Genomic DNA, 10313 nt, shown 5'->3' on the forward strand with positions numbered 1-10313 from the left:
ATGGGCCACAGGAAACCTGGCCTCCTACATCTGTCCCAGTTTGTAATAGCAGCTCTGGTTTTATTTTTCTAAGTGTCTCAGGTTCATTTTAACCCTTGAGAGGACTACTGCAACAACACGTGAAAGAATGTGTCTACTTGGTCTTTTGTTTTTAAACATGGTTTCTCAATATTGGAAATGAAGAGGTTGGTAAACAACACTCACTTTTAAAATGCAGTAATAGTTACATGCAGTTATGTGAGTTTTAAAAATAACGCTTTTGTTGGAAAGTACCAAAATCGTTCAATTCCACAAGGGCAAGGATCAAAGACGAAATAATATATTTTGAGAAAAATATAGAATAAGGCAGACTCTAGCTGTTTCAGCCGTATTTATTTTTGACATAGGTCTGAGATGAATGTTTGCATGGAAAGTTAACAGCTTACAAGTGCTCTACGCTGATTTTACTCTTTTGCATTTTAGTTTCTAAAAAAAAAAAAATATATATATATATATAAAGAAATGTATTTGTTTTGTTTCATAACAGAAGCAAAAGAGAGCTGATCGAGAAAAGGTATTTTTGTAGAATAACCACAAAAATCAGTCCCACCTAACATTTTCCACTGAAACTAAGCCTGCATAACGAGTATATCACAAGAGATTAGAGAGAACTGCCAAATCTGTCCAAGTGTTTGCTAAGAAACATTTGAAAGACCAAGGCAAAAGTCTGAGTCAGTCCTCACACTTTGTTTCTCAACAGAGATGCTTCAAGGGTGATAAATAGGATGTGGTTGGTGAAAAGTCAGTGATTCTGCCAGAAAGGAGGAAAAACAAATATCAATGTGTTTATGTAGAAAGTTTTCAACTACTCATCATCAAAGGAGATCTTGCTGCTAATTTAATTGGCCTGGAAAAAATAAGCTCACAACTGAGTGTGTAAATATATCTAGTTTAAGTTGATGCAGAACTTTCTCTGTTAAAGGTTAATAAATCAAACTGATGGTGCTATCCACATCCACAGCACTTTGGGGGACTGGCGGCGTGTATGATACAGTGCTGGTAATTTTTCCACATCCAGCAACGAGGACATTTCCTGCCAGAGCATCCTCCAAGTTCTTCTATTGTGTTGAAACTGCAAAAACTTTCTAAATCAGGACTTCCTCCTATTATATTTCAGAGGCGTCTTTCTGGGAAATGCAGATTCAAGTGAAAAAAAAAAATAGGAATTCCTGCAGCACCACCCAGTGGAAACATTAGAAAAAGTTGCAGAGTGCCCCGGCACAGAAGTTCCGATCCAATTCAGCAGTACAGTAATATTGCCACACAAATCCAAATCGGTGTAAGAATGTGCCAAAAGAGCACAGAGGGTTTTCCTGGCTGGTGTCCTTAGCAGAATCACATGAGGTAAGCCTACTCTGCGTCTCCTGCATAATAGTCTTCCCTTTATATTATAATTTAAAAGATTATTTACAGTAAAGTGTAATAATTTGCAGGGTTTCCTTCTCAAGCAAGAATACCCACTGTTCTGGCCTCAGCACATTTAAAAAAAATAAACAGACTCCTGCAGTTAACAGCAACATGAAAGACAGCAACGAGACCTAGCAAAATATTACATGCTAACACAGTTACGTTGCAGAAAAGAAAGCATTCGTACACATGTCCAGCAACAGTTTCAGCAGGTATGTTTGGAAATACAATGTTTTCAGGTTTTAATGATTTTTTATTATTATTATTTTAAATAAGTCAAAGAAATGCTGAGGCAGATGTCTAAAGGAAGAAAGTTCTACAACGAAGGTCTGGTTGCCTGCCAACGAGCGGTGTGGTGACACCACCTCTACAACACGGGTGTTTGCAGATTCTCCATAAGGATGTAGTTCTTAAATTCTTTGCATAAGGATGCAAGAAACCATTTTAATCAGACTGTGTAGAAGCACTCAGCAGGAGGAAACACGGCTAGGCTAGTTGCCTCCCTGTGAAGGGCTTTATAAAACAACCTGCTCAACTATTTCTAAAGCTAGCTGTAAACAGAACTACATAAACCCGAAATGGCTCCAACCATTCACCTTGGGACAGACATAAAATGAATGCAGGCTCCTCACGCTGCTTTCTGTCTCCTCATGTGGTGCACATCTGTGGCATGCTGGCAGTACGCTACGCTGCAATCTGAGGGACTTCTGGTTTCAGAGCCAGCTCTATATGTTTATTTTCCCCATATGACTTGCTCTTACATTTTTGCCAGCATCAGTAGGACACAGTTCATGATTATTTGACTGTCCTATGTAAACCCTCTGACAGCCTCTGGTAAATTCAGAGAAAATATGCATGGAAACAAAAAAATAGCTAAAGACACAAGAGACCAGATGATACAGTCTTCAGGAACAGTGGCTACCCTGAAAGTTTCCTTGGCATGATGATGATTGCTCCCAAATTTAAATGCTTTTTCCTTCGCAGTACACCTTTCTTAAACTGAAGTACCAACACTTCTAGTGCTGTGACAGCAGACTGAATGCTCTGTAATTTACGCTAGCAGCTATAAGTTGTTAAATGGTGTATTAATACTATCAGCTGTATCAAATGGTGCTTTTCAAAGATTTTATATTCAAATTCTTAAACTAATCTTCCCCTGTTGATTTTTCCTAGACTAGAAACTCAGATAGACAAGCGGGTCTTTTTAACACTGTGGGCAGAGAGGAAGCTGGTCAAAATGAAAGGAAATGCAATTCTGGCAGTTCTGCTCAGGCAAACTGAGGCGGCTGGCAATTTCTGTGAGACCTGAAGCATGGCAAGGTGATGGTAGCTCACAATGGCAGCTGGAGCTCGCCCTCCTATGCACACCGCATTGTCAGAGTGTGCTGGATTAGCACAATGAGTCACTGAATATTCATTGACATCAACAGCTTACCTGTATATTCTCACGTTGCAAGAGGATTCAGTCACAGCATTATACTGAAAATGGTGTAACACAATTCAGCAGATGGCAACCTACGTGCATATAGGAAGATTTTATCTGGACTACTCCTTCCTAAACAATTAGCACTGCTGTAACAGTTCATAGAGCACGAGCCATAGTGCAGGTTGCTTAATCATAAATAATGAGCAACCAATCACAACACTAGTTAAAGTCTGTTTTTCACTTTAAATGGTATTAATTCTGTATGCAATAGTCTTATAGTAAAAACATAAATTAAGAATCTCCTTTTACATGTCCAGATCTCAAAAATCTGCTGTTCTCCTCCCTTCTCGGTGCTAATCAAGGTTCTGTTATGCATGTTTACCGTGAGCTAAGCTAAACCAAAACCCAACTGAAAGTCTATTTTAGCTTCTAACATTACTCACTTGTCTAGTACGCCAACAAGAACTTGAATGTCACACCTACACTCTTCCCCTAGCACCAGTAATTAGCCAGTGGAATACCCGACAGAATGTACCTTAAAATGCTTGAGATTGCAGCCAACAGAAGATCTGGTTGTTGGCCTCCTGTACTGTCCATGTCCTGTCTATTTGAACTAATTGCCATGGCTGCTGCAAGCTATGAAGGAGAGAGAAATGGGAAAGTATTTCAATGATTATAGCAAACTTCAGCCCATAAGAACTACCTAGATTGCCCGTGCTTAAAAATGACATGAATACACCAGCCGGGCTGTTAGTGTCTTTGTTGCTCAGGATGCACAACAGCCATTATTTGGACCTGCACAATGACTCCTCGAAAAGATTCCACGTTCAAATAAAGTTTAAAGACCACATCCCCTCTCCTCACCTTGGACCAGACTGTGCAGCCAGTTTTACTGCACCCTGTTCCCAGGAAAGGCCAGGAACCAGCCCAGCCTTGATCCTGCTCTGTTTTAGAAGCATTTCTATCAGAGACCTTCAGTGCTGCAGCAGCGGCAGTGGGACGGAGGGCTGCAGCCGTGCTTGCTGTACCAGCCCAATTCCACGCTAGCAGCTTGCTGGCCTAACCATACATGCCGGCTGCTCTGAGTCTGCTCTGAGTCACCAGGCTCCACAGGGGCCCGTATCTGGACTCCAAACCCAATTCCCATCTCAGCCATGTTAGTATAACATGGAAGAAATTCTCTGAAGGTAGGCAACTTTCTCCAGATTTTGCTAACACAGCACCAACAGGAATTTGCTCTTACTTTCTAAGTGCTTTTTAAAGATTGTTTCTTCTCATGAATTACTGTAAATTGCTGGGAAGAGATAATAGTGGTACTTGGGTCTATAAACTTTTTGTTTGTGTTGTACTGTGACTTGATACAACAGAGGCCACTCAACGTTACCACAAGATAAACATTTAAAACAATAACACTCATTAGCATCCTTCCCCAAAAGCTTACACTCAAATATATCTGATCAATTTTCTACATATAAAAAAAAAAAAAAAAAAAGAGATACAGAGCTGCAGTGAAGAGGTGCTGTCACCACAACAGCACAACAGAGGCAAATGGACGTGTAATAGAAACCTGCTTTCCAGACAAACTGCCAGCTGTTTTGCAAAACAAAGATGGGAAACTTATAGGAGGTCATTCAATTAAAGGCATTTAGATGCTTTAGGTGAATTATATAACCCAAGTCTACTCTTATTTGTACAACTGTACAAAATGTTATTTTATATGAACTTCTTCTTTGCTGGTTCACTAACATTTTCAGAGAAAGACCGACCTGGTAAAATTACACTACCAGTATTTTATTCTTAGGTTAGTGCTTAGAGAGCTTTTACCAATTTTGCATGATTGGTAAGCATCAGAAAAATTACAACCAATTGACTCATTACATGATTTAATGTCAGCTAAAGCAATGAGACAATGTGTAAGATGTGGCTTTTCTTCTCCTAGTACCTCGTGTAATCTTCCACTTGGGATCCACAAGATTTTTCAAAAATTGCATAAAGTTGGAGAAACTGAGAGTGTGTTGTTTGCACAGCAGCCCAAGCCCATGGGTAGTAGTAATGGGTATCTACAAAGACCATCCGAGCTGTATCCTGAATCTTCAAGCACGGAATAGCCAATTGGCCATCACAGCCCCAGTTTGTGGCATCCTACAGAAATCCTTCTCCTGAAGGCCCTGAGCTGTACCTAACTCCTCCGCTGCAGAAAGAGCACGTGGTATAGTCTTCAGAAAACTTTCCATAGCTAACAGGTATTTATCTGAGAAGTTCCCAGGTGTCGCCACCCAGGTGAGCAGTTTTCACCGCGTGGCCCACGCGTGCAGGCCCCAGCGGATCCCTCCCACAGGCCAAGCGCCGCAGCACTGCTACAGCCATGCTGACGCGCCGGCTCCGCACAACCGCTCAAAGTAATTACGGATCCCAAAACCACGGCTATAGATAGCCACGGCAGTGCTACCAGAGCAAGACGGGCAAAGGCAGACACGGTACTGGTACTGTGACGCCACAGAAGTAATAGGAAGTGTAACTTTCAGCTGAGCTGTCTGTATCTGCTAACGGCATCGTGAAATTGGGCCTCTGGTGCTCTTAACTATAACATGACTTAAAATAATTTCCTAAATAGTTAGTTATTCATCACACTGTGAGATCCTGACCATGAATGACACTGCATAGACAGATCGAGAAGTCCAGAGTACTTTTGGTACCACAAAAAGCACCACAGCATCCATATAAAATTAGACATGCAGAATGTCTGCGCAGTTACCAATCGGTGTTGAACTAGCTGGCATGTGATATTTTTGTATCAATGCTAACGACAGGTATTTTGTTTAGTTTTTGCTTTTAAAAAAGCAGCAAGTCTCCTTTAAAGAGCTTCTGAGTTAAAATCCACTCTTAAAAGTAAACCCTTAAGAATCTGGATTCTGACACAATTCCTGGTACATAAACTGGTTGGGGTTTTAAGACAGTTTCAAGGACAAAGGTGCGCTTTCTGCTCGTGAAGCCCACAGATAAGGTGTGCTTAGTGCTTCATCTGCTTTGTTTCCAGACACGTGGCCTTGTGTTTTGCAGAGCAGTGAGCTGGACTTCCTGCTCCTACACCTTGACATTCTCCTGAAAAACCATGACTAATTCTTTCATCACTCCAGTCTTTAATCACTCGATCACACTCCAACATGAGAACAGATACGTTCAGTCTTTCAAGACTCCCAACAGCCTCCAGAACATTAGATGATCCGTTCAGCAAGCCATACACCAGGTAAACACCTGCCTAAGGATTCAGGGCTGCCAGATTCCCTGCTGTGGGGAACACGGAGGGGAAAGCCACGGCGAATGACTCCTCACATGGGCAGCACAAGATGGTTTCCAAAGGCCCCAAAGTGAAAAGCCTGCTGCAGGAGCCACTGGGTGTGGTTACCAACCATGCACCGCAGCTCAAAACCAGCGGCGCTCTGAAACCAGCTCGGGCTAGCCATGCCCTATAATAGGTGTCAAAGAAAAAAAAGAAAACCAGCCTTCAGACATGCGGCAGACTGGGGCCACGGACACCAGCAGGCTGGGGGCGATAAATCGTGTGCGCAACCTGCCACACCTCTGTGGCACTCCTCCACTTGCCAGTCCTTTTCTATCTGGGGTTATTTAGCACTGTGACACAGCCGCTCACCAAACAGAGGTAACTGTAACTACCTGACCATACAAAATGTATGCCATGCCACCGAGGTACAGCAGCTCAAATAAGGGTTTATATATACGTGCATCACAAGTAACTGCATGCTGGGTCTCCCAGTCGTATCTCACTTTGCCGTATCTTCAGCAGCCAAATCTTTTTATTCCAGCTTTACTTATTTTCTTTGATTTTCTGAAGCCACACACTGCCATGTAATTGCATTCCCAAAGCTAACATTCACATTTTCTATACAGCTGATGGACCCGAGCATGCCCAGGTAGTGCATATACCAGTCTTCCCATGTGTAAAGCAAGCTCTGTGCACCATGGTGAACCTGCCAAAAGACTTTCATCCTGCGGCAAGTCCTTCAGAACAGGACATTAAGCGAAGGCAGATTTCAGTTATACTGCCACTTGACCAGCAATACCGTCCCGATACAAATACTGCGATCACAGCACACCCTGAAGTTGGCCTCCATCCCAAGAATGGCAATACAACAAGAAAGCAAAGTGTACATCATCAGACCTAGCATGGAGCAAAGGGGAATACTTCAGTCTTTGGAGCGGGACACTTGATTTATTTTCGTGATTTAAGATTAATGAAATATTAAGTAATAGGAGCAAAAAGCACCGTGCATCAGTAAGCAGTGAGAAGTGCTAATGGGTAAAACAAAATAGATTTTTGTTTGCTAATGGGTAAAACAAAATAGATTTTTGTTTCTACATACAAAAGCATCCATGCATGTTGTGATTTGTAAACACAGTTACAAGGAAGGCTGTAGCTGAGCTTCTCCCCTGAGCTTGTGCTGCTCATTTCAGCTGTTGCATAGAGGAGGAGTTGGCATTACCAAGAAGGATAAAAGTCTGTTTTTTCTTTTTAGGAACAACTCATGGAGGTAGGTGATCAGAAAACTGACATAAGCAGTTATAATAACATCTCATCCCTTAGCCAACGGCATATTTTCTTCTCACACACTCTGTATTTCACAAATTAAAATAGGGAAAGAATAAAATCATAGTGAAACACCTCTAAGACCTTTTCATTACATAAGTGGAAAACCATCGTGCACTGTTGGGTATTTGGATTTTTCTCTCTTCCAAATCAAACTGCTGTACCTTTAATACAATCTATGGATTGCTTCTCATTCACTGTTTGAAATACACAGAACACACAACTGGTACATTACTACTACATCTATTTTTCCGTGAGGACATCAAGATGTTTTTAATTAAGCTGAGCGAATGCACTATATGAAACTTAGATGTGTATGGTATATCTACGCTGCATATCTGTACGTACCAATGTGTGTGCTTCACCTATGCTGATTCAGCAGATGGCACGCTGAAATTCCAGCAATGTTTAACGCAGTAAGTGGGCAATTAAATGTGCATATCTCAAGCAGAGATAGTAAGAGCAAGGGAAAGCCTCGTCGATAAGAGTTTGGGTGTTGTATGTCAAGCCGACTGTTCCCTAATGTATTCAACAGATTTTTTAATATTATGCATAGTGATGCACCTCTCCCTAAAGATCTAGAATTTTACAAAAGAAATAAAATTCCAAAACCAGAAAATAACTCTCACTACCTGATGACTGCATTCATTTGGAACAGAGGTCAGGCATGCTCTGGTTTACATATTATTTTTAATTTTTTTTTTCTCTGCCCAACCATGAAATCAAGGGGCATCTGTGTCTGGAGACCGTGTCAGTAATCCACTAATAAAACTCCTCCATAAAGTGACGTTAATGAGGAATTTTTCTGCTCAGCCTGGACATAGAAAGTACAGGAAACACTGAAGATCCTCAAAGGTAAACACATGGTGTATTGCAATTAGTCCTCCATCCAGTTACACTTTTGTTGCACACTATTTACTACTTTAATGGTATCACACAATAATTCAAGTTAAGTTGCTAAGTGTTATTTCCTCTAACTTGCAATTTTATTCACATTTTGGACGTTTCTTTAAGGAAAAAAACACTTGCAAGCAAGACTCCATTTTCTTTGTTTTCTCCAGACTCCCCCCCCTGCCCCCCCCCCCCCAAAAAAAAAAAAAAAAAAAAAGTTAACTTCGAATTGAAATTATAGATCACTGGGTCATGGCAAAAATCTTTCTAATTCTGAACACGGACATTTTTCATGACTGCTATGAAAACCAATCATCGCAAAATAATTACACAAACCAAGTTAAAAGTGACGTACACAAAATAAGTACCACCTGCAAACTAAACACATAAAGAAAATATCAATACAGCAAGGTTACATGAGAGAATATACGGTTGCAACACGCTCATCACCCCAGCACCGTGTCACAAGAGTGTCTTTTCATCATTCAATCACATGCAATCGTCATGGATGCAGAGCTCATGTTTATCTTAACACAGCCTTCCGCATTCCCCACTTCTGCACTTCACCTTATGCAAATATTTAATAAACTGCATTCAATCTGAAATAATCAAGAAGCCTGCATGAGCAAAATACGAGACGAGCCACAGCTTTCTGCCTGAAATCACATTCAGCCATCAACTCCTGTCGTCCTCACGACCAAAAAGATGCTGCCTTGCACAAACTTGCCTTAGCGCTACACCCCTAAGTAAATAAAGATGTAACTTGTCTCCCTTTCAACTGCAATGCTAGAAGGGCTGACAGAGCTTCACAAAACCCTCCTGTGTTAGGGAACGGAAACTCCTAATGAGATTAGTTGGTGTGTGTGCAGACATTACTTAGCCATGACTAAATGGGCTCTCTTCCTGCAGCCAGTGGAAAATTCAGGGAACTTTTTCCCCCTGCAGCATCAGAGTCCCTCTAACCTTCAGCAAAGCCAGATCCAAAAACAACTCTCCACTTTCTCTCCCTTTCTCTCTCTCTCTCTTTTTCCTTACAAACATTTTCAGTTTTTTTTTTTCGGCTGGTCGTGGAAACTATCAGTGTCGGCCACAGGGGTCTTGGGGCAGGGGGTGGCTCAGCAAAGTGGGGAGGGGGAGGGCCGGGCAGAACGCAGAGGACTACAAAGGAAACTGTAAAAAGAGCAAATATATAAACCTGAGAGGGAGAAAACCACAGAGTTTCTTTGTGAGCTGCAGTGACTCATTTTCAAGATGTTGTCTGCTGCCAGTTTCAAACCGGAAGCGCATGGCAATTAGTCTTGCTGTTTCCAGACAAGCCAGAAACTCTCCCGACACTTTTTTTTTTTTAAAGCCCCTTTTGCAGTTTCTGCGGCAGCCTCCCCCCTTCACCCCCACAGCCGGCTCCGGGGTCCCCTCCGGCGCCCCCTCGGCGGTGTCACCCCTCGGGCTCCCTTATTATCGTGATGCTGCCCGGGGGGGGGGGGGGGGGGCCGGGGGGGGCCGGGGGGGGGGGGGTTTTGGGGGGGGTTGGGGGGGCCCCCCCCCCCCCCCACACCCCCCCCCCCCTCACAGCCCCCGGGTGGCGCGGTTCCCGGCCCCCCCCCCCCGGTTCCCTCACAGCGCCCAGCCGCCACCCCGCACCCCGACCCGCGGGGGGCTCCCCGCTCCGAGGGGGGGAAGAAGAGGGGGTTTTGCGCCCTCCCCGCAGCCCCCCGAAACTTTTGGGGAGTTGTCCCGGCGCGGCAGCACCCGTACCTACCCAGAGCCTGCGGGGCTTTCCCGGTGCCTCCCGGTGCTTTAGAGGGAGCTGGGTAAAACCCCCCGGCTGCCCATGCTGACGGTCCTCTGCGAGCGCTCCGTTGCTCTTGTAACGAGATCCCGATCCCCCCCCTCTCTCTCTTTTTTTTTTTTTTTTTTTTTTTTTTTTTTTTTTTTTTTTTTTTT

The 10313-nt window shown here is 43.1% G+C and overlaps 1 protein-coding gene across 1 annotated transcript in view; it reads right to left on the reverse strand.

Moving 5' to 3' along the window:
- ELK3 (ETS transcription factor ELK3) overlaps positions 1 to 10304 on the reverse strand; it is a 34424-nt gene extending 24120 nt beyond the window's left edge. Inside the window, exon 1 of the mRNA XM_035340883.1 lies at positions 10129 to 10304. The gene's annotated coding sequence lies outside the window, so the exon portion shown is untranslated. The remainder of the gene's footprint in view (positions 1 to 10128) is intronic.
- Positions 10305 to 10313: the final 9 nt, after the last annotated feature.

Source organism: Oxyura jamaicensis, chromosome 1 (genome assembly GCF_011077185.1).
Source record: "Oxyura jamaicensis isolate SHBP4307 breed ruddy duck chromosome 1, BPBGC_Ojam_1.0, whole genome shotgun sequence".
In the NCBI taxonomy this organism is placed as follows: domain Eukaryota; kingdom Metazoa; phylum Chordata; class Aves; order Anseriformes; family Anatidae; genus Oxyura; species Oxyura jamaicensis.